Consider the following 26542-nt stretch of genomic DNA (forward strand, 5'->3'; position numbering starts at 1 on the left):
TAGAGGATTTTGCAGCCGGGGGATAAGTAGGGTAAACCAAACGAACCGTAGAAGTTAAACAAATTCTTTATTTGTGTAAAATACCAACTTGTACACCCTGGACGTGCGGCTTGAAAGTGCAAAAACCCTTTTCTATTTTTTTTTTTTATGCTGTCAAGACTAACTGAAAATAAAAACAAAATACAGGACAAACAACTTTACACGTACACAAACAGGATTGCATGTATAAATAGGTAGGTCAGACAGTGTGTATATTATATTGTTGAACGAGAACATTGTGTGACGGGCCCGGGGGAAAACCGATAAAAAATAAATAAATAAACAAAAAAGTTTGGTCAAACAGTATTACCTATAGTGTGTACAAAAAAACGCACAATTGGACGGTTTTGGCAAGGACGAGTAGGTATAAGTCATTTTTAATATTTATTTTTGTTTTCATTACCAGTTTACATTTTTTCATTCATAATTGTTATTTTATAGTTAGATAAGTGCAAAAGTCTAAATTTAAATTATAACAATTATTGTTGGTAAGAGTTTTACTTCTTAACATAAATTATTAATTTTTTTTTGTACGCTTCGCTGTCGCACAACGCGATGACTTTAATATTTATGTATATTTTTTTTGTTTGTAAAAAATAAAACCTTCTTTGTCTAAACATTAACTTAGTATGGCGATGCTTTCGGCTAAAATACCGAATATAATATATTACGCTTCAAATGTTTTTTTTAAACCACTTATGGCAACTGCGTGCGATACACATCCGTCTTGAGCTACCAATTAACAGAGTCCGGCTATATATTATTATTTATTATTATTGCCCGGGTCGAAAAGTATAAACAAACGAGTTTATATATTATAGACAATATATTATTGTGTTTTTTAGGTTGGCGTCCCAACTAAAAAAAAAAAGACATGTAACGCTGAATTAATATATTATTATTTTACAAACGCCGTCGACCGCAGAGCCGTGATGTGTTGAACATGTGGTTCCAAACCATTGCAATCTTTTCATTATGTTTAAAAAATATTTTCAAAATATAATGTGCAGTCAAACGGACAAATGAAATAAATTTTTTTTTTTATGTGTTTGTAATAGTTTTTTTTTTGTTAATGTGTTAACGATTGTCCGATTCCGGGAAACATATTTAATTAAAAGTTTATTTGTTTTTTTTTTTAGTTTGATGAATGTATTTGAAATACATTCTTATTTTTAAAAAAAAGTTTTTAATTGCCTTTTTCAAATAACCTGATATTTTAAATATAAATTAATTTTGGTATGTGTTTTGTCCAACTCTGGTAGGGTTTTGCACTGCTTACAGTGTTGTCTTCAATATGATATTATATACTCTTGGGGGTTAACCACATTTTGTTTTCCACCCGAGTACTGCACACGTGAGAACCGTTTGTATACACACACCGTTGGGGAGGCTCCTCGCTGTACTTAGGCCGACTTAGGTCAACGGTCCAAAGTATATAGTAGAAGAGATACACTTAAGTAAAGTCGGACGCGCGTGCCAACGTCGGATCATTGTGCTGCACATCTCCTGTCAGTCAGACGAAACCCCAGACGTTGATGAGCGTGTACCCGTTTTCCAAAAAAAAAAAAAAAACGACATAAACAAAGCGAACCGAGACCATCTGCTAGATAAGATATTTAAATTTAAAAAAAATGTTAACCCGAAGAAAGCATATCCGCCAACGATTCGCCATCGCAGTTTATCATTGTGCCGGATCTATTGCCCGGATACTTCTTATATGTATACTTAAATGCTATTAACGATTGCAACGGCAATAAAATACATACATAAAGCCCGTCTTTAACGAGCGAGAAAAATTGTGTCTTTTTTTTTTTACCTTCGAAGCCTAGAAGATACTGGTTTCACAATGTAGCAAGTCAATAAACCCTGAATGACGTACCTGAGACTTGAAAGACTCTTTAAAGGGCTAAACGATTTGAAAAAAAAATCAGCCCTTCCCTTCTTTAGTCAAACTTTGAACCGTCCACAATAAATTATTATTGCTTTTATCGTTTGTTCTAATATTGTACTGTTATATGTTACTATGTGCTAAGTACAAATGCATAAACTTTTTTCATGCCCATATTATTTCCCCCCTCAATCTCTGGTCTCTGTAGAAATAACCGAAACTACTATTCGTTCCACGGTTGTAATTTATATTGTACAACGATATAACATAAAGTAGAGTGTGTATCAGCCAATTGCCTTTGGACACGAATGTCAAGGGACTTACCTATATCGATAACGACTCAATTTTAGCCGTCCCGGACGCGCACCTGGGGTGTGGACAATGTGCATTGGAGTCTTGTACTTATATCAGATAAATTACACTGGTCCGGAGTAAATGGACTGGCCAACCAATGGGGAGAAAGCTATATGATTACTACTGTGAGCAAGGGCCTCTCGCACGAAACAAGAGGGTTTCGGCGGTAATGGGATCAACGGCGGCAGACGCATAATATAATATGTATTGCTAACATAGTAGGTACAAAAGCTTTGCAGGTAAAACGGTCAACTGCTCGCGTGGACTGCTCGCGAACAACACAATTAGATGAGGAAACAGACACACACGAATACCACAGTAAGAGGGTGTGTTGTGTTGTGTACTTTCGCTTGTAGGTATATACGTTTTTAAGCGTTATAAAAATAGCCATACTATTATGTAACTGGGTAAAACATGAAATTCGCCCTAAAATATCGATAATAATTACATAATGCTCGATACAGAGCAATAAAGTTCCATCGCATAAACAGTATGTCAGCAACGTACAAAGGGCGGAGAGGGTGGCAAGGGGATGGAGCGACGTGATGCCGAACCGAAGAAAAAACATGTGAAAATTTCCATATTTTTTTTCTTGAGAATTTGTCTTCAACAAATTGAACAAAAGACATTTTGACCGTATTCAATTGTCCGGTTGATATCAGTCATCGGTCATCAGAAAAATGTACTTGTTATGTAATTGTTAGTTGCGGTATTAAACGGTTGCCCCACCACGGTATAAGACTAATACACTCACGCGTTATACCAAAATTAATATGATTGAATTGGTTTTTGGTAAACGATTGTTGGCGATTGGACGTTTTTCAAAACACTTTATTGACAAACATCAATTATATTTAACTAAAACGCAATTCATTGTGTAGTTAATATTTTATTAGATTCCATTTAATTATGTTTTAATGCGGTATTATACCGCGTACCAATCATGAAATAGGTAAACGGTAACAATCGTCGGCAACCAACATAATATTAATATATATTGTATATAAACTGCCTCGGTCTTAACAACAGGGTAAACCCCAAATATTTACCTTGCACGTGCAACCCGACCGCGCATGTTATCGACCAATGTTGTGTGTTTCAAATGGAATGTAATTATACATGTGATTGTTGGAGATAGGATTGCGTTAGAATGTAATAAATGAAATAGTTTCCAATGGAAATAGTCAGTTTCCTCTTAAAAAAAAAAAGAAAAAGAATCTACAACTTATGTTACTATAATCATTCATTTAATTTGTTTTAATTTATAAATTCCGAGGTCCTCAGATTTCCTATGGTTTTTACTATTGTTTGCTGTATATATTTCATTAATAATTAAATGACATGCATGTTGTGGAATAGGCGAATCTAACGGTATTGGTGAATTTATGGTATTTTTTTTATTACCTAACAAGGCGGATTTAGTATATATTATATTATATTGTATAAAACAGCCGTTATTGATACATTTCATAATATTATGTTGGGCTCAAAAAACGTTTTCTATATGGAACTATGCCTCGGTTCTGTTCTTTAATTTTTCGGGCATTTATTTTTGGGGTGAAATAGCTTCGAAATTGACAAAGCGTGTGTCTGTTGTCGTCCACGGTTGGCGTGCCACACGAATTGCTCGATGACGTTCTTTGGAGCTATATGGGCGATCGATCGATACTTAATTTTGGGGTTTTTTTTTTTTTGTTATTATAGAGACCACGACGAAGAAAACGACATCACGATAGAGCAATAATAATAATAAAAGTAATAAGATAACGCATTAGGACTGTGGCGCGTTATCACACGGGTCGTCGAACTCGGTCGTTTTATAAATATAACATATATTTTATATTTATTAAAAAAACAGCTGTTGTTTTTTTTTTTGGACCTAACACACCACACATACTCACAACCCTTTTTAGGCGCTATCCATAGCACGCGACCATTCTCTGTCTCTGTTTTTCTCGCTTCATAGTCCTTCCTTCTGTGCTTCCTCTCTTATATATACTTCCGAGTTGGGTTTTAAGTCCATAACACACGATACACACTTCTCTGCTGCTGCCAACAATAGACTTGTATACGATAATAACATGGTCGATTACACGCACTGCCGCCGTCCACGATGACCGCGTGTGCCGCCTGCAAATAATACCGTGTAATTACCAACAACTACAGCGCGACCACCGGCCCCCTATCTCTCCGTGTAGAGTCATTTCACACGTCAGCTCCTCCGCCTCTTAATTACTTATTAGGTTCGGTTTTTTTGGCGGCAAAAAAAAATGTTTAAAAACACCAATATTGTATTATACTGATGCCATAAGTCTATATAATCCATTAGTCCAGTAGGCCACTCGTTTTTTCAGAAAATAAATACAATTATATAGGTTTTACTATTTTTTTTAAATAATTACATTCGTTAAGAATAATTTAAAGTTTAAAATCCCTTAAAATAAACCCTTGACTACAAAAAACATCACACAGTGCTCCGCCAACCGAAATACATTTTAAACTTTAATAACTAAAAATAATAATTCAAAACTTAATAAAAATCCTAGAATTCAGAATATACCAAAAAAAAAGAAATGTTCAATGTGGTTTATACTGTAAAACAACAACATTAACAAAAATGTCTAAAAAAAACTTGTCTTAATAAACTTAAGCTTTTATACGGGCAAAGTCTAAGTATAATGCATAATAATTAAGTATAAGCTCATCATCTGCTAATTCGCAGCTGAGTTCAGCATTAATCGATTAAAACAAATTTCATTAAAATAAAATAATAATATTTAAATCAATGTGAAACGCGATTAAGCAGGTACATAAGATTAAGTAAGTAACTGCAGAATAATTATTGATAAAAATGTTGCATGGTCATTAATTTTGGAACAATAAGCGCTAATGGCTATCGAAAATAAATGTTTAACGTAAAGAAATTGAATTAATTATTTTACCCAACGGCATAATACAATGTACTCGCCTCGTTGGCCAATATTGTATAATTCGAAAATAAGAATGATAATAATCATCGGTAAAACGGTATACCGTTTGAGGTAAAAAAAAAAATGGCGAATCTCACCTTTGGCCACTCGAGCCCATGTGCTTGTACACTGTTAAAAAAATAATAATGATATGCCTTTCTTGGTAATAAACGTTGTGATTTTTTTTTTTTTTACTGTACATGACGTCGAGGGTAGTCGGCTGCTCGTTTTGGGCCAAAAGTCAAGATCGGCCACAACATCACATAATACACACACCACCGTAAGTAAAAGACAAAGGGTTTGTGCAGGGTCAGAACGTTTTGGTGGTAATTTAACGAGGGTCGAGCGGAAGACGGCACTAGCAATTATATTATACTGACAGTACTCAGCGAGAGGAGCTTGGCGCAGTTTCCGAGAGTCGCAGAAAGAAATTATATATATACATATATACAAAGAAAAAAAGAGATGTAAAAAACTACTGAAAAGAAAAAAAAACCTAGGGTTTGAAATTGATTTTCTCTCGACTTTTCCTTTTTTGCATTGTGTGCTCGACCTAATTTCGCCCCTGACAATTTGTTTATGTCAAATAGAGAGTTCTCTTTGTCCGTCTGTCATCATCTGCTGTTGAGAACGACGATTCGACCGCGTCCCTCGTATAAATTAAAAATAATTGTTCTTTACTAAATCATAATAATACAAAAATATTCAAACTAAATCCCACCGTCGCTGTATTAAAATCTGACTAGAGTTTTTCTTTTTTTATTATACAGCTAATATACATTAATGTTCGATTAACCGCCAATTATACGAGCAATGTCACAATTTTTCACCATAAAACGTTGACGGTTTAAACATAGTGAATGAATGAAACCCATGCGAACCATAAAAAATAACTCTACGGTTGTTATACGTGTACGTGTGTACTTAACCGACCATTTATATACTTCCCAAACGCGCAATAACACTAAAAAACAAGTCTATAATATTTACAAATCGCCAAAGCAATACCATCGAGTACGTTATATACATTATACATACACGGGTATTACTTGTAACACTCTTATAACAGACATAATAATATATAATAGTATACAACAGTGGACAACCGACCCAAAACCGACAATAAAACCGTAATCGTTAATGCAAACCGTGAAAACGATAAATATGGAGAAAAAAAAGAGTTGAAGTCATCCGAACAACTTTATACGACCGGCCACTTGAACTGTGGTCTAGGAATGAGAATTCACTACACAAACTGCACCGCGTGACGATCGAACCTATTCAAAACTGTTATTCTTAAAATAATCAAAAGTGTTACCATTCTCGGTGATACGACCTCTTCTCGTAGGAGAAAATCGTTTAGCCTTAATTAACAATTTCCCAAAAATTTGTAGAAGCCCAAGTGTACAAATTAAATAGCTGGACTAAAAAATGAATTACAACCATTCCCGTCCTGATTCAAATATAATATTATGTATAGGAATACAACAACGGGCCTTCTTAAATCTAACCAAACCTAACTAATGCTAACCTAACCAAACCTAACCCAACCCGCAACCACTTTCGAATCCAAATGGTTTAGGATCCCCTTTACACTCAAGCCTAAGCTACCTATCCCCCTTCTCAGATCACAATTGATCGCACAGGCCAAGAGACCGTTTACGTAGCGAACTATGATTTTATTTACATAAAACCGAAATTTAATTAAATCAAACGTTTATATAAACCTCTTGCCGAGATGATAAAGCCGCGAGAGCGTTCTAGGAAACCTATATACAGGCTTTGTTTCATATAATAAAACGTTTATATTGCGTCTGGTCGTACTGTGTTGTGCGCCAAGATGAACAGGAGAAATATAAAGACGAGATTTATTATTTTCGCCCTCGGGATAAACTTATAGTAAGAGAAAAAAAACCCCAAGTGTAAGTAATAACAGTAATATTATGTGTGCCCCAAGCGGAAAAACCTCTCGAATCTGCATTCCCGGGGCGTTTATCAATTTTTGTTTCTCGCCATCATCACAAGCCATAAGCCAAAAATACTTGGGGGGGGGCAGTTCTCCTGGAGAATACAAAAACAGGTATAGTTTATGTGTAAAAAAACTAACAACTTTACCTTGTTTGCAAGCGGAAACTGCAGAACCCTTGGCGCGCGCCAAAGGGTGGATAGCCGGCTCAGCCCCGCTTCGACGGGGAGAAGGGTGAAAATTCTCAAAACGTTAATAACAACACCGACAACGTGTTATAATATACCTCGACCACGTGTAGGCGGGCACACATGCAAGTCCACGAGAACCGTGGATCAATAGGTGTATGTGCGGCGTTACATGCAGTGCACGCGCGCTTACGGGAGTAGCAAGGAACGGTAGTTATAGCCGTGGGTATACTGGCCCTGCTACAAACGAAAACGGTGGTAGGGAGCAATAGTCGTTTATTATTATACCAAAGGGGAGAAAAGTTAGTTTTCCGGTGGAAATGCGAGTCGTCGTCGGGGGTGGGGGGGGCGCAGATAGTGCATTGTTCTTTATGTGTGTTTGAGTCTCCGGCAACCACCTCTGCCGCTGCTGCACACCCCGACTGTAATTGGATTCCACCCGGTGATTACACGACACCACGCCGGAGGAAAACATCTTTGTTTTCTCATAGACGACCGCGGTCGACGAGGACAGTATTCCCGCCAGAGCAGACCCGGAGAACGACCGTGACCGAGAGGTGAAAGAATCTATGTATTGACCGGTTATACGACATTGAGCTGTCTGTAACAACTGATGCCAACTTCCTACACATAAAATGTCATCGACAGATGTCTTAATTGGATTTATAATTTGCACGAGTATCTCAGTGTTTAGATTCAGGCCTCTTCGGATGAAACGACAACAGGCATATTGTGTACAGTGCTAGAATTGTGGTACGCGAAGAGATTTTTTTTTTAAGTTCAACCGCTTTGTATTGTATACATCTTGGGAACGTAGACAAGAGGGGCAACACTCCGGACTCGAGTACTCGGCTCTGTACACTCGGAGGTATATGTGTGCTCTAACCGTACACCCATCGCTGATCGATAAAACGTCTGATCTCTGATACGACCAGCTGCCGTGGGGAAAATGCACCTAATACGAGGAAAATTGACAACAACAAAGAGGAACGAGTGCGTTAAAAAATCACTTTTCACACACCAGCGGAATGTCGAAGCAGTGCTGCTGCACCGGTAGTAATCGTCACCAAACTACCGGCCGTGATGAAAAGGGAACGCGAGAGAGAGAGACCAAGAATGCTTGTTATCTTACCCGTTTTTTTCGCAGCGAATTCCACCGTCATTGGCTGATTTTTTTTTTATGTGAAAATAAAAAGCGAAGCGAGAAAATCTATTCTTGTTTTTATCGAAACGGTTTCCCGAGGGATTTCACTCCGACGATTTCTGCACCGTGATTTCCTGGGGGTCTTGAATTTTTTTTTTTTTTAGAGATGCATCTACTTACAACGTCACGCGAGTCAGAATAATATTAGTCTGCTCTCGTCTAGTTTCGTGTACACGTCGACGCGAGTTTATTAAAACAAACTAAGAGGTGTGAAAAATAAAATAGTACATTTATGTTATATATATTTTTACTTACTTTGTTAGACAAAACGGACAGACAGCCAGACAGACAGACTAGGTGATCATATAAATATATATACATATTGTATCTTAAGATGAGAACACAAAGGGTCGCCGGGGACTCAATCCTACTTACTGTCGTCCGCTGAACACGAAGCACTCAAGCAAATATATACTTATACACGTTTACACACAGTGTTGCACAACACGACAATGCTAGTTCCCCACAATAACAATATAGTATGTCGACTAGTACATCTAGTGACTGTACAACTGTAGACTAGATTCGCACTAATTCATACTTAAAAGGGTTCCGAAAACAGACTTCTGACCACTCGAAAGTGTTCTTTCGAGACTCCTAGACTAGTCGTTATTACTTCGGGTGCTGATCAAAAGCCGGTAAAAACTGCCTAACGTGTCCATTTACAATTTAGTTATAACACCAAAATCTCACCACCCTGTCTCCACTGTGACTGGCGGCTAACCTGTGGAATGTGTACATATTGAGAGTGCACCATGCCGGTATGTTCACCGTAAAAAATAATAATACACAACGCAAGTGTTTTATTGACATTATATAATATTATAATGCCGATTTCCACTGCCGAGGAAACATAATAATATTACACAAATATTGATCCACGCTTTATATTCTTTTGTTTACCGCCCCCCGAGACGTCGTGACGGCGGCTTAAAGGAAAATCTCGGGCTTTTTTCTGCTTCTTAAATCCCCTTTTTCCTTTCGCTCATTTTTTATTAATTTAATTTAATTTCTAATGCTTTATACTTATCCCCCACGCGCCCTGTCACCGCGGCGATTCTGCTTTGGGCAGATAAGACAATTTCCGTCTTATTCTTTTTGCGCATCGATAACATATTTAATCTCGTCGATAAATAACCAGCTCAGCCAGACAATGCGCAAACACTAATTTTCTAAATTGGCCAAGCGACGGTAGTACGATACACCAAAACTGGCACTTTTTTTTATTATCATTTATTATGTACGTTCCGCATGTATTGTGTGTGTGTACATATTGTAGACGCGTGCAATCGGTCTTGGAAAAACTACTCGGCAAATTATATTATGTTTGTCTATTCGGTCGCGCAGAAGTCGGAATGCGAAAAAAAAAAACTTAAACGAGATATCAAATTTCCCTCATTAAATTTTGTATTCTCAAAAGCCCCTTTAGATCAGTTTCCCTTAAGGGAAAAATATATATTATACATTTTTTTTTTTTTTTAAAACACGCTTCTTCTTTACCGTTTGCGCAATAAGATACCAACAGAACATCCTCTTTGATCTACTCCGCTTTCCCTGTTCACCTATTCCACACAACGTGCATATTAAAACAGATACTATAAATATATTATACATTCCTTTTGAAACACACAACATTGGTCGATAACATCATGCGCGGTCGGGTTGCAAGGTAAATATTTGGTAATTCCAATATTTGGTAAATGTTAATACCTAGAGGCTGTTACCCGTTTACCGATTTCATACCGGTATGTGGTATTAAACCATAATTAAATGGATTCGAATAGAATATTAACTACACCATTATTGGATTGCGTTTTAGTTAAATTAGTAGTTGTCAATATAAAGTGTTGAACAAATGTCCAATCGCCAACAACCAATTACCAAACCAATTCAATCATATTCATTTTGGTATAACACACGAGTGTAATACAGTCTTATACCGCGTGGTTCGGCCGTTTAATACCGTAACTAACAATGCACAATGGTGATATCGTATTAAATTGAATATAAGCAAAATCATTAAACATTTTAATTTTAACATTACTTAAACATAATGGATCCATAACACAATAGCAAAAGTATGCGTTAAAGGAAAAAAAATCAGTAAAACCCAATTGCCCATTTAAACTCAACCTGGCTAGTTTTTTAAACCCTGACAACAATAGGTAACTGTCCTACATAATAGTATTTAGTTAAATGATAAAAACACCGTTGGATCTCCTTCGCTTGTACAATATCATGACGGTGCGATAACCCATCGTGGAATAGAGTTCAAGAACGATTAGGTTCGGTTTTTTCTTTTAACAGTGCGTAGGTTCTTTTTTATGATAAGATATTATGTTGTTATCTCCACCGCGTTACGGTTTAATCGCATTTGATTTATATTCGTGTTAATTAACAGTGTGAATTAGATATTGACTTCAATATTGACACTTGTTTTGTTATTTAATCACAGATAAATGCGGCAAAGCTCGCAAAGTAAATATTTTAATATAGTAATAATTGAATGCGTTTTGCCGGTTTAAGACCAGTTAAGCGGAATTTTGAAGTTTCCCTCTTGGAGAGTGAAAAACTAAGTGCTCTCCCGGGTAAGTTTTACTCGGAGCTCCGAGATGAAAAAATAACAATTCCAGAAATATTATATTAAAATCTTATCGTGTAACCATGGAAACCCCCAATCGTGGAAAACGTCTCTCCCCCCCCCCCCAGCCACTTGGGAGACCTATTAATCCGTCAGGTTAGGGTCCGAACGACGATTAAATTGTTCGTATTCGTTTGTTTTAATGATTTCATATATTAATATATCCAAATGGGATCACACATACCGAATATCTGTATACACCATGCACACATTATTACTGTATATAGGTACCCCTACTATCGACAACAACTGCAGCTGTGGCAAGAATTATAACGGTATTCAATAGAACGGGGTGAGAACGCGCTAATGTTATAATTAGTTTGGAAAAAAAATACTACCCTGTACACCATCACGCCCATTTATTTTGTATTTTTTGTAGAAAAAATTGGTAATAAAAAAGTTGTAATATTGTTCGTAGGCGTTCTATGAAATCCCCAATCGATCGTTATACAGAGTGATCGTTTTATCGTTAACCACTCAATGTCTCATAAGATATACAGTAAGAAATTTAATTTGTTTTTTCATAGTGTTTTTATAGAGTGTGATATCAATTTTTCATTATATTAAAACACTATAAAAAACAAATTAAATTACTATCGAGTGGTTCACGATAAAATAATCACCCTGTATTATATTATGCTGACGGTATAACACTATAATAAAATAAATATTTTATGAACGTCTAAATTACCTAACCTAACCGTCGTTGCGGTAGTATGAAAATGTATATTAATTAAAAACTTACTAAAGTAAGAAGTCTTTCCGGTCGGCTTGTGTAACCTTTAAAAAGGTTTCTTTTTTTTTTTTACTGTAGGAAGTATTTTTTTTCATTTCCTTACCTGAAACAAAAAAAACACATCAAATAAATAATTACAATAGCACATTAAACAAATAGTGGCATTCATAGTTTTGGTAGTTTTGAACTTTACAAGAATCTGTTTGGGTACCTTTATTTTTTTTTTTTTTTTGTAACGGACACCTTTAAAGGTGTCAAAGGTATTTAAACAATGAACGAAAAAGAGCCGGGCAAAAAAAGTTTTTCCCAAAAACACAAAGGACACGATGTTTTCAAATTAAATTTAAATTACTTTTCTAAACAAAGTTTATAGTTGTTTTTTTTTTTTTGATTAATTATAAATGTCGACAGCCCGGTTAATTGCCTACCATATTGCATCGAGTTACAAATGAATAACATCAACAGTTTTGTTAAGGTAAAATCCAACGGCTCGTTTACTGCAAGTTTGTTACTTTTTACTTTAATACTTATGATTTGTCGAGTTTATTTGGTAAATTAAATTTAAGTTTACTGTAATAGAATTTTCATTTTGAATTTGAAAAACAATTTGACGAATTACGGTTTAATACATCATAATTATGTCTTCCACTCAACAAATTTACTTTATAATTTCAAACATTTATTTTTTAGTTATCTTTTTTAAGTGGTTCTTTGGCATTTTCAATTTGTTATATAAATAACAAGGGAAAAGACTCAAATTTTGTTCAAACAAGCTAAACTCTTTGAGTTTTGAAGTTCAAATCTGTTTTTTTTTTCAGGGGAGGGACAGGGGAAGGAGTTTTGGTAAAAGAAATGCTACATTGTAGGTATGTTTGATTTTCTCAACAATAATTACTGAATAAAAACTGATAGCTGTTTCTTTTTATTCGGCTATAAAAAAATGCGTTACACTTAGAGGCGATTTTGTAAGCAACACCGGATGTCGCCGAATTATGTTGACATAATGAATGGGTAGAGAAAAATCCTTAAGACGTGTCTGTGGCACGTACTCGCAATGCGTGTGTGTCCCTCGTCCGGGCCATGTGGTATACTTTGATGGGGGGGGGGGGCACGCGGGTCTTAAGATGCATTTTTAACGACTTGGATGGTTCCATCGTCTCAAAAAAAAAAAAAAATTACATTGCGCGATCGCGGTTAATCGCCAAGTAAAACCTTTTAGCGTTTTCCAACACACACACACGCACAGTTTATATACTTAATAGATCTTTGTCGATCGGACGCACGCACGGGTTTCCCCTAGAAAAGATAAATTACATTATTTCCGCTTTGGAATATTGTTAATCATCGCGAAGCCTAATTAAATGACACACAAATAAACGTTGCACTGTGCCCATCTCCCCTTCGGGGTGTATCCCATGGCCACGCAGAAAAGTTCACATGATGTGTTATATACGTTATACATCCCCCTCGTCTTCGACCCCAAGACCAAAAATCAATATTCATTATGGCCCCCACGTGCGGTTTACAATTTGTACATTGTCTATGTGTGTGTGTGTAACAATATAATTATGTAAGTATACTAACTGTGTTAGACTTAGGGAAGGACTTTAGGGAAGAATTTGGCAGTACAATATAGTCAGTGTAGAGCGGGGAGGAGTCTTTTTGGGTTTTATACACGGTTATTTTTCCAGCGATATTGCAAACCCACTGAATAATAATTATTGTACTTGGACATTCACTTGGCCCTAGGTGATAGGCGCAGTAGATAGCAGTGATTTCAAACACTTATGTAAATGGGTTGTTTTTTTCTAAACATAAACTAATTACTAAAAAGCAACAAGTAAGTTTTAAGTCAAAAATAATACTATTATAATTGTAAACGTTGGTCTTTCATTACAACAATATATTTCTAGTAAAATTCATTAAAAAATTATTAAAAATGTCATACAGAGTAGGAAATATTTCCTTAGTATATTTAACTGAACTCTGCAAGTACATTTTGACACATTCAAAAGACAGCCTAAAACTATTATTTCAAAATGTTCGAAAACCAGTTTTTCAACATTTTTTTAATTGTTTGATACCTTAGCAATAATATAAAAAACCGAATTTGCCCAAAAAAATCAGCTGTATCTCAAATTTCCGCTTATGGTTAGAAAATAAGATTCAAAAGCAAAACTAAACCGGCAACGCGTTGCCTTTAACAAGTACAAAACCGTACTCGCAATTTGTACAAAAACACTTTTCTTCAAATATGTTTAATATAAATCCGTTTTTTTTTTTTTTAATACTTTTCCCAAGCACGTCAAGTGCCCACTCGAGTCTATTGCTGAGGTATTGTCAAAAACGACAACAAAATATGACATTTCAAATATTATGGTAATCCGAATCTTGCCGTCAATTTTTCAAAACTGTGGTTATTTTTTATTGTTATTTTTTTTTTAACGCATTGTTACGACGCCACTATTTTGCCAAATCTGTCAACCTGCCGCGTTCCAATCGAAATAGGAATCTACCAGGTCTCCGAAACGTCTCCGGCAAACCCGCCCTCGTGCAATAGTAGTAAAGAAAAAAATAAGAAAAATCACAAATCCCCAATCGAACGGCGACGTCCAGGTATATTTAAAAAAAATATACTTTTCCACTATATTCCCACAGATTTCTTGCCGACGCGTGTGGTCGTCTCCACCACTACGCCCCCTCACGACCACCTCCAACCCTTAACAATGGGTATTAATTAAAATTAAAAAAACACTAGACCACACATAATCACTGTGGGCCAAGTTGCCGAGTGATCCGCACCAAAAGGGTGCAAATAACATTTTCTTTTGACCATGCACAACGTTTGCCACTAAGACATTTTAGCGTCTGAATGCATTGTTGACTAATGTCCTTGAACGAGATTTTGATTTTAGCCACTTCAACTATAATACATGGACTTTTGCACGGAGATAACACACCATAATCTACTCATGAGTCTTAACCAACACAAGTATGTACACACACCTCTTCACCTATGTATAAATGCATATATATTTGCTGATTCGGGTAATTTAATTCGCATTAACGCGATTTAATCGATTCAACATTCGTCGAGGACGCGCTTAATGTATTATACCATTATTATTGTGATTACTATAATAACCTGGTAATTTAGATCCGCGATATAGAGAGCAAAGCTGTTTAATAATATAAACCATAATATTATGTTTCACAACGTACACTGTGTAGGTAAAACGGTAAAACGTTAACCAATAGCGCACACAGATTAAGACATTTAAAATACAATATGAAATATATTATTAAGTTTCTAATGCGGCTATTTTTCAAAACAAATAATTTGCACCCTTGCTGGTAGATTGCAAATAATAATTTATTTAAGTTATTATTATACAATAATTAGTATTTACTCTGATTTTTTCTAATGGAATTGACCGTTTTAACGTGCATTGATAAATCAATTTATGTTCGCTGATTGGTCAATTAAAAAAAAATTGGTCAACGCGCACACATATTTTTTTTTAATAGGTGTTATGAACACAATTTTTTAACGTTTTTTTTTTTGTTTTGCTAATATAAGTGAATACGTATGACAGATGTTTTAAGTCGATAAATAAACGCACAATTTGTTAATGTTGTAAGACACGGCCGCCGCTGCCTTTGGTTTTGGGCCAAGTCGCTAGAAAGCGTTTATGTGTTTTTTATCAGCTTTAAATATTGTCAACGCATTTGTTTTATTTGTTAGGATTCGATTTGAAAAAAAAGTAAAACGCGTGGGTATGTATAATTACTAATTAAACGGAGATGGAGAGAGAGAGGTCACCGAACTGGCGGCTTTTTATTATGATTATTATACAACCGAATAACGTTGTTGTAGTATATTTTGCGCAATTAGAGTCGAACACGATAATAAATTATCATCATCATCATCGTCTATCTCTCTCTCTCAACACAATACAAACACAGTAATAATATTGTGCACTACTAGACAGAAGCTGTGTAAACAACCATCGTGTGTACATATTATTATAATAAAACATTTAAAAAAACAAACAATGCACAACCGAAGCGAATAACACCGTGCACACTAAATGAAATCTGTTCCGTTTGCAATGCACCTAGTAAATTAGTATTGTTGTTTTATTTGTTATTCATTATTTTTTTTTTATCTACTAAAATACCGCCGCACAATAGTCGCTATTCTGTTTTTGTACTCAGACTACAACACCGTAACACTCACAACCGGCAAATAGTGTCGTTTTAATTGTATAATAATATGTAAACTATGCTTATAGTATGAAAATAAAAAATTGCATTGCGACCACCGACAGTCGATTAGTTCATGGAACTTCTTGTTTATGTATAAAGTTTATTTAAATCTACTTTCTTTAGATTCATTATGCTCGGCTGTAAAATTGTATACATTTATTTATACACTAAATCATATATAACCTTTTGGTTCTCACCAATTCAAGAAAAGGTACTTCTATTTGTTTTGAGGTGGAAGGAGGGAGTTGCATGGAAATTATGATATTTGATATCCGAAATTTATAGCACTTGGCACAAACACTTAAAAATATAAATGTAATTTTTTATACCACCAAATGCACAGTAAAATTTCATACAACAAAATGTTGTATGAAATTTTAACGATTTAATTGTTTTAAAATATTTTGAATAACACCTGTTGGGTGTTTGTGAATGAACGGATAAGTCTTTACAAGTTGTTTTACATTAAAAATATTTTTTTTTTTTTAATAAAAACGATTTTTTAATTTTTTACCCACTATTTTTAAATGATTGTTATTAAACAATATATTTTGTCAACGCATTTTGAGACAATTTCACAGATGAAATAATATATTTATATGTAGTTTCGAGTAATTTTTTTTCGGGTCATCCATTTCCTAATTGTAATACAGTATTTCAGTATCGGTGCCATGTGGTTAAAATCGGTGTTACTATACTCCGCTAATAGTTTAACAACACTATACACCGTCGTTGTACGCTTGTCTGCGACGGTTCGACTGTGGAAATATTATGCAGGATCCGTAGGAATATTAATACCATTTAGGGGGGGTGGGGGTGGTTGAAGGGGATGTCATCGGATAGGGTTTGGCTGGCAAAAAGATATAAATTATCGGACGGGTCGCTACTTGTACACGCTTTTAATTGTCGTCGAAGAGAAAGAGAGTGGAGCCATTGCAACAGAGTAAACAGTAAACCGTCCGAGGGTAGTACACTCACACACATACTGAGGCGTTAAGTGGTTTCTCTCGAATTTCAAAACCGCCATCCTATACTATTTTTATCGACTTAAGCACATATTTTAGGATCGCCGACGATTGGCGTACACACACACACACTTACTTAGGAATCCCGACGGTCGTTTAAATTACCGAAGGGGAACCCGTTGTATTTTTTTTTCTCTTTAAGTCTTTATCGAACGTCCTCGGCGAGAAAGAGGGGAACGTATAATATATATATATATATACATATACACGTGCTCGGGGTTACCAAACACATACACAAAGGGGGGGGGGGCAAAGGGTAGGAAGAGAGTATTTTATGGAGCAATCATAAAAATATCCCCAAAAAAATGTGCGGTCCGATAAAAACTTAACGGAATAGCTGCGTTAACTAAACGGCCTTGGTCGAGACGTATGGTGTCGAAAAACAAAAACAAAAAATAAATTCCGACACCCTAATAGTTGGGGTCAGGAAGGTCACAGGTCTAAAGGAATTATGGCAACTCACTTTCATGTGATGGTTGGATGGTTGGAATATAATATTAAATCGATAAAAGCAATTAGTAAAGGGGAAAATGTCTTTTTGTGTCAAAAAATGTGAAAAATGTCACTTTATTGTAAAACTATAGATTTTAAAATAACGATTTGGGATTACGGTTTACTTTTAAGGAGATAAGGCCAAATTATAATAAAAATATTTGAAACAGTATTGCAACAATAACGTAAACTGATGAGAAGAAATACTTGTTGATTAACGTTTGTTGACGATGACAACATTACAGATGATTGGTAATATTTCTTTGACTACACTGTACAACAGAAAATTGTATATATCATAGCCTCACTCTAGATCTACCTTAAGTCTAATTTTCAGACCGTTAAGGTCTTACTAAACCTAAAAAAAAAGTCAAAAAGGCTGCACGACACAAAAAACATGGTGTGTGTGTCATCCTTCTCGAAATGACCTCGACCCGTGTTTCTTTTGCAGCTGCTTCGGTTGTCGAAAGGTCTGGACGGCGGCGGTTAAGTAGAGAGAGAGACCTTTTTTATTATAATTTTTTTTTCAACAGTCATTCGATAGCGCACAATAAGTATAATATATTATGTTCTTAGTGTGCTCAGCACTCGGGACCGTCGTGTAAACACCGTCGGGTTTCCTATACGGTGGTCTGGCCACAGTGTATATACATATTACATGTAAACGACAAATTATTATTATTATTCGTTAAGAAAAACCGCGTACAAAGAAATGACTTAGCCCGTTTTTGGAAGGGTTTTACACAATAGTCGATAATTTCGAAAACGGCGTTAAGAGGTTTTATTTTATAATATATTATTTTACAACTCTGTAAACCGATTGAAGGTGTAAATAGGCCGTTGCGACTCTTATGGGGTCCGTCTTCCGTTTGGGGTTTCTATTTCAGCCTGGTTTATTATAAAAGGAGACGTGGAACAGGACCGTGTCGTCGCCGCCGCCGCCGGTTAAGTATAAAATATTCTGGCTATTCCAAAATTAGACACGGACACGACGACTAGGGCTGTCGTCGAGCGGATTATTAAAACTCCTAAACAGCGGTAACGGGTCCAAGTGAAATGCACACACACACACACACATGTTGTCTTCAAGTGCACATATAAGAGAGCAATAATAATAATAATAATAATCCTGTTACTGCGACTGACAAGTATCGTCGAAACGTTTTTACAAAACACGGTTTACCAACGCCTACACTTTATAAATGTACATCCTAGTACACGCAGGTCGGGACCGATCGAAGAGAAGAAAATCCCCTTTATCCTCTTTATTTTTTTAAATACTTACTTTTTTTTTTTTAACGAAAATTCCGGAAATATTTATCTCTTTTCCGGGCGCGATGATATCTCCCCGGGTTGACACGGCCGGGACAATTAATCACGGGGGGATGGATAAACGAAGTGATTCATTAGGAGAAGATATGCACACCGCCGCACGTCAATTAAGACGTTAATGATTATTATTAAGACGATAAATCTTCCTCTGCCGCGCGCACAATAGACGATGGATAGATAGGCGGCTGGCTGCTGTCTTTAAAATTTCAAAACTCCAATCTCCGAATTACAGCAAAACGCTTTCAGGGGAGGTGTTGTCAAATTTTGTATCATCCGCGGTGAATTGTAAAAATTTATCTTTCAGTAATAGTATAAACAATAACCCTATAATATATTTTTTCGGTAAAAGGTATGATGTTATAAGATTACAGTCAACACAGTAAGGTCGAGAAGGCACTCGGTCTATTTTTCAGACTCTAAGTTAAAAAACAATACCCAACAAAAATTAAAAAGAAAAATGTTTTCTACCCCATCTAGGACAAGAAACTATCTACCACAGAAAAATGATGAAAAATGTATATATAATTTTAAAACTAACAAAAAAAAAAACACGGTTATATACAAGTAAAACCATTTAAGAAAAAACCTTTTTTTTTTATACCTGCACTAGTCATAAAATACATCTTTTATATTTTTACAAGAGGTCAATGTCACGGTCATAATAGCATTGCCTTTCCAGCCAGTCGGTGGTCTGCACGCCAGTCGCTGTGTGACGAACGTTGAGTAAAATATAATTACAACTAATGAAAAAGTGCACTATAATATTAAATATATTTTACATCGGTAGTAAGATGTCTTGCGCTCAAATCCTTACAGAAATTATTAAGACCTCTGGACGAGCGTCACCGTCGCACGATGATCAAGATCAATAGTATTTGACCTTGATCATAGGTCAGGATAAAAGACCAATCTATGTACACATAAGAGATATTTTAGGTCAGACAAATAAAACAATAATCTGTTCCTCTTCCCTCTTTCGAACGAGTAGCTCAAGGACGATTTAACGAAATCCCATAAATCCGTATAAAACGCACTGCAGCCGTCTCTCCTAATCAATGGGAAATCAGCAAAATCCTGTATCACCATCACTCACTCTGGTATAGGTAACCTTGGTGGATAACGATTCCCGCTGTGCTTGTACTTGTACATAGAGATGTGGCCGTTGTAGATCCCGGGGACATTGTCCCTTGGAAGAACAGATGCTCGATCTCCGGAGGCGTCTTGTCATAAAGCAACCGTCTTAATTAGAACTGCCGTGAAGATTTATCGGTCCGAAACCAAGTACCGATGACTATCTTTAGACCGCGAAAACCAGTAAAGGCTCTTTGTTGTTTCTCCTCTATTCAACTGCTGAGATTGCTGAAGCGAAAAAACCGTAAATTAACATAAGCCCATAGCACACAAGACGATTGGTTAACTACGCCTCAGTGAAATCTTGGTTTTTTTTAAATAATTGTTCCTTTTGTATAGTCGGGCCAAATTTGATATGTTTTCCATGTTCCAAGTCATAACGTTATAGCTGTTACCTATCACCCTGTATTGTTCCATTATTCCAAACTATTATTATTATTAATTAATTAAACAAAAAATCGAAGCCTCCAAAGGTCCTCGTCGACGGAAGGGTGCGAGGGAGCAAAATAAAAAAAAAAAAGACTCCCAAAGGGTAAAACTCATTAATATCTCGGCGCACAGAGTCATTTATCACCGTCACTCTATACACAGAGTAGTCGGTGTCAGTCAACTCGTTTATAGAATCCATTGGTCGAACATGTGTTTTTTTCCAAAAAAACGGAGCAAAGCCAGCCAAAGCAGAAATGCAGCCGTCAAAAGCGCGCTTTGTCAAAAAAAAAAAGTGCAATAACAAAAGAGTTCTTTTTCCAATATAGAGCAAACAATTTTTTTTTATTAATGATCGATTGGACTGCTCTCTCCCGCCCCATGTACATATCACAATAAATAACGCATTACAACACAATAAAATCGGAAAAAATAACAATGTATAATATGTTATTTGTTAGGACTAAAAATGTTGAACGACATTGTAAGCAAACTGGACAAAATGTGAACGTTTATTTTTTAAAATGTTAAAATAAGTTAAAAAAAGAAAAAAAACTTACAACTTATAGAGTTGAATTTACTCTTTCTGTTTTTTTAAATAAAAGGATCAAGTCATTTAAATAATATTAATATTCTATTATTTCAATATATTTATTATTTTTTTAGTATTTATAGTAATGTAACATTAATAACAATACTACAAACAATGTAACATGAAAATGTAACAAAATAAAAACTTATTTAATAGACAGAGCCTTTATTTTATCACCAAAGTAATGGTTCAAACCAATTGAAGTCGGTATAAAAAAAAAAATTACTAAACTCGTGTTGCACTATTAAATTGTAATTTCAAAAAGATTCAAGTCGACTTAACTTTTTCACGAGCAACCACCAACATTGAAACCGTAGATTTTTTTTAGTCGAGACAGTGAACATAAGTGTATTTTTTATTTTAACTAAACAAATTTAGTTGTAATGGAGAAACTACCGCGGTAGCTTAAAATCTTCACCAAGTAAATCGAGTGAGGCAGGTCTTTTTCTTATTCTTTAAGTGTCATCATCGCCGAAGACAGTGCGCGCGTCTTGTCGTTTATAATGAACGTCAAAATTTTTTTTTTTTTAAAACCCGTGTGTTCATCAGTCATTAGCAAAACGTGCGATCGTCGTTAAGACTTCCTATTTATGATTTATGTCGCGACGACGGTCGTCCGGTGTTATTACCACCGCGGGGGTGGTAGGGTAGGTACCATAGTGTTTTTTAGTTTGTTTTTTTTACCCTTTTTTCTTTTTCTACAATAGATAGATGCAAGTGACAAGAGAAAGGAGCAAATCCACCGTCAAAACGCATTACCGTGTACGCCAGGATAATGATCAGTATCCTTCTATACACTTACTGTACAAGCCATAATAATAATCATATACAGACTGAAGACAGTGAAAGACATGTGCTTTTCGGTTACCGGTTCTGAACTCAGCAAAGCAAATTTTTGTGATGATTATAGAATTTCTACTTTTTGATTCTACTAAAAACGCGTTGTACAATATTGTCTATCGGTGTACAGTGTATCGGTTGGATACAAAAATACATATGATAATAACAACAATATAGATCATACACGGTGACGGCCGGGTCAAACCAAAAATGGTAATTATGTTTACCGACAGTAGTACTTAACCGTGGCAACTATAGCAACTACTGCGGCGGTGAAGGAAAATAAAAATATCAGAGCAATAAAGGGTCACATGCATAATGCAATATGTATATACGTTGATTGGCCGATAATAGTGTTGCATTGGAATATTCATCGTGCTGGCTATACATAAAAATATCTCCCAGCGGAAAGAGGACGGCGAAACGCTTGGCCTCGGTTTTTTATTCTAGAAACCATTGTCGTTTATTTTTACAAGAGATACAAGTCAAACTCGACCGGCCAAAAGTTGTGCAGATAAAATACATAATATACATATATTATTGTACAAATGTCAATAAATATAAAGATAGTAAAAAAAAAAAAAAACGTCAATCGTTTCGCAGAATAATGTATATAAATCATATAATATTTTGAATACAGATGTACACGCGTACTTTGTATCTTTGCGGTTTAAGTGGGAAGCAAAAATATAAAAATAAAAAAACCGGACAAATTCCATTTACTTTGAAACTAGCAAGCGTTTCAAAGTTATACTACAATATGATCTGCAGAACGCGTCAAATGAATTATTCACGAACGATAAAAAATGTTTGAGCAGCTAAAAAAGATGCTTTTTTACCAGCATCGAACAATGTAATATCTCAACAAATAACCGCAATTTATAGCCAGTCATATACATAATATATAAATGTGAGCAAAATCCAGTGTGTTAAATTTAGTGATGCGAACACAAGTACGTTGTGAATTTTACCATAAAATAAACAAACATATTCGGTAATTTGATAACTTAATACAATCTAAATAATACATAGACATATAGGTAAGTAATAATAGTGATATTTATTGTTTCATCACAATCACAATTACCTACAATTAAAATGAAATGAAGGCAGACTTATAATCTACACAAAAGCCAATGGTTGTGCAAGAGGAGAGTCAACATCAATCTAAGATTTTAAAATAAAATAAAACTACATAAACTATTTAAACTAGACAAATCACATAAGCTATTCGATAACGACCATTAACAAAATATTACATTAGAATTAATTAACAATCATTAAAACAAGTCCCATTTATGTAAACTGTGTTTTTGTTTTGGTGAAATAGACTGGTATAATAATATGATTACCCATCACTGGTTAATATCTGTACACACAGGCTTTCAACTAACACTGATGTGAGTATGTAAACTGTTTTTTTTTTAAATAGGTATTCAATTTATATTTCGTATCGCGTTGTTTTATTAGAAACCGATTATTTTTCAATAAACCTAAAAACGCCTTATTAATGGAATTTCATGCAGAGACCTTTTTATAATATATTATTATATTGAGCTATTAGTTCCTCCGCAGACCGTATATTATTATTATTATTATTATAATAACGGAAAACAATTATTCAAGAAATTTAAAGGAGAAACGAGTTTCGGATGCCCAATATATTATTATTATTATTGTTAATATATTCATATCCGTATTTATGATATTATACACACTGAATAATATTACCCAGGCATGTTTTAACCTAAATACATCGGGGGTGCGTCCCACACTTGTATAGTTATCAGAAAATTATAATACACATAAAATACTCGACAGAAACCACCAAAAAGAGTGTCTCCCCCAGTTTATTATTATTTTTTTAAACGCATTATAATATAATATAACTACGGTTAGCACTTGTGTGTATGTCCACACTGCTATAGCGGTCAATCCCCCCCCCTACGATCACCTCCCCTCCTCTCCAAACTAGAATCCTTTTTTTAAATTTCTATTCGTTTCTTTTTTTTCCCTATTTCATTTATTCATAATAAAAGGCGGTGGTGATATTATTAATATACGAATACCATAAGTAAATGCCAAGGTTCCGCCACATGCAAAGTGTCGTGCCGTGCACTCTTATCGCGTTTACACACAAGTCTTTTGTTCATTAATCGCATATCCCGGTGTAAGTACATTTCTGAAAAGCCTGGGTACGCGTTATATGGGTACACTTTTGTTTGGTTTTTTTATTTTTATTCCATTTGTAATTATTCTTTCAGTCCACCCACGGTGGCAACTCTGCGTTCGTATTTGCCCGGCAAAATATTTTTACTTATATATTATTATACTTCTCGCGGGCCCCAATAACTTATCGGCTATCTCAAGTCCGCATCTTGTCGTTTGTGAGTATTTCAATAGCGCACGCTATAATATAATATAATATAATACGAGCAATAATATAATAGTAATATTATACCAACGACCGTATTTAATAATAAGTGCCGAGTATAAAAATACATTTTTTATAATAATAAAAACAATATAATATTATTCACAAACGAGACCGCTTAAGAGTGTCAAGTCGTGTAAACCCGTTTTACTCACAAACTACCCCGTTCGTACTTGATATGTTTAGAGGCCCACAATAGTCATAAAAGCGTAAGTAGGTATTATGTACATACCAACGAGGGTAGTTTAAAAAAATATATATACATACCTAATAATATTAAGGTGGTCTTTACATTTAACATTTATTTTTTGTACCCGAGACACCCCACAAATTCTTAAAAATGTTTATTCAAACACCTTTTTGAATTTAGAATAATTTCCTGAACACGTTGACTGGTCGATAACCGCCAGTTATGAATAATTACATTTTAATTTTCTTTAGCTTAAAAGAAATTATTCAAAACTGGTCATCGATCAGTCAAAATATTCAGCAAATTATTCTTAATTTAAAAAGTTAAGATAATGAATAAAATAACCATTAAATTACTATTTGGGGTTTAATGGGATTATTTTTTTGAAAAATATATCTAATTTTTGTAGAATAATTAACTATAAAAGTATAAGAAAAAAATCTAGTTCCTTCTAAGATATTGACTCGAGTCGTAGTTGACCCCATTTGGACCGAATATTTGTCTTGCTATCCTCATTTCGAAAACACTTACACTGATTTCTCGCCGGCCGTCTTTAGGCTAACTTTACAATGCGGTTTCCGGTTGAATTTTAATCGCAATAAACAATAATTATATATGTAAATGTAATGGCGAGACATTAAAACGTACACTTTAACGCCCTTTTGTTTATGAAAACAAAAACCGACACAGTGCGCCATGTCAACAGAAAGGAGGCTTTTAAAAAATTCACTGTAGGGCAACGAAGATGTCAACCCAGATTTTTTTGTCACGCTTAAAAAAAGGTAAACACACGCCATGTGAATGTAACATGTCAACGGCTCGTGTGCTTTTTTTTTTAAGGTAAACAAACGCTCAAAAAAAAAAAAATGTTTTTGTTACACAATCGTGTTGGCTATTAAAAAACGACGGTAGGATATTGCGAGTGTGTGTGTGTGTTGCACAGAGGCAGAGAGAAACGTGGAGATTTTTTAACGCTTCTAATTAAACCATTGGCGTTATCGCTGGGCCCGAAGGAGAAAATAAATACCGTGTAAAAGGCGATACGCATCTCTTATTGAACACACACACACACACACAGATAGTTTGCAAGTATAAAACAACAACGCTGTACTTACTCACTTATTACATATTATACATAAATTATACCAGATATATGCATACATACATACATATATATATATATATATATTGTATACACGAGTATACACCATTGTCCTCCACACGAGGTGTTTTGTTGCCATTATACTCTTGCTGGTAATGAAAGCGAGCAAAACAACAACGGCCACATTGTGAGTATACAAAGTGTGCACACGACAATATAAACGGCCGTTAGACGATAAGAGAGCAACGACGGGAAAGCGGTAAATGAGCTTCGTGTTAAGTATTTTTGTGAAATAATTGTTTACAAATTACAAGACTTCGGAATTGTCCCTACTCGAATTTATTGATTTTATGTTGTTTACAATTTGTAGAACATATTTTTTCAAATAAAAAATAGTATTTAACGGTACAATAACATTATTGCATGATTGCTACTAAAAAAAAAAAAAAAAAATAATAAACTTTTAATGGTTCGTTAAAATTTAATGAGTCGATCAAGGGTCACTAAATTATATTTAAGGAACCAAACTAAACATCTACTGAATGATGAAAACTTTATTATGCAGCCCGCCATAAGTACCTACCTTAAATCTGAAGTATTAAAACATGGCGTACCTACCGTTGATTTATGTATATATTTTTTTAGATATTTATTTATGAATGAAAGCAAGTAAGCACATTTTTTTTTATACTTTAATTGAAAGTTTACGGTATACATTTGAGAA

The 26542-nt window shown here is 35.0% G+C and overlaps 1 protein-coding gene across 2 annotated transcripts in view; it reads right to left on the bottom strand.

The window, feature by feature from the left end:
- Positions 1-26542, bottom strand: part of LOC126842985 (roundabout homolog 2-like) — a 153399-nt gene that overhangs the window by 93569 nt on the left and 33288 nt on the right. The window contains exon 1 of one of the 2 annotated variants that reach the window (XM_050580257.1): positions 11995-12021. The exons of the other annotated variant lie outside the window; for it this stretch is intronic. The gene's annotated coding sequence lies outside the window, so the exon portion shown is untranslated. Of the gene's footprint in view, positions 1-11994; positions 12022-26542 lie in introns of those variants that run through there. 2 annotated transcript variants of the gene reach the window in all.

The sequence above is a fragment of the Adelges cooleyi genome, unplaced genomic scaffold (genome assembly GCF_023614345.1).
Source record: "Adelges cooleyi isolate 19-005CV unplaced genomic scaffold, UGA_ACOO_1.1 ACOO_flye_CR_arks_rails_tigmint_CR_PRNA_574, whole genome shotgun sequence".
Lineage (NCBI taxonomy): Eukaryota > Metazoa > Arthropoda > Insecta > Hemiptera > Adelgidae > Adelges > Adelges cooleyi.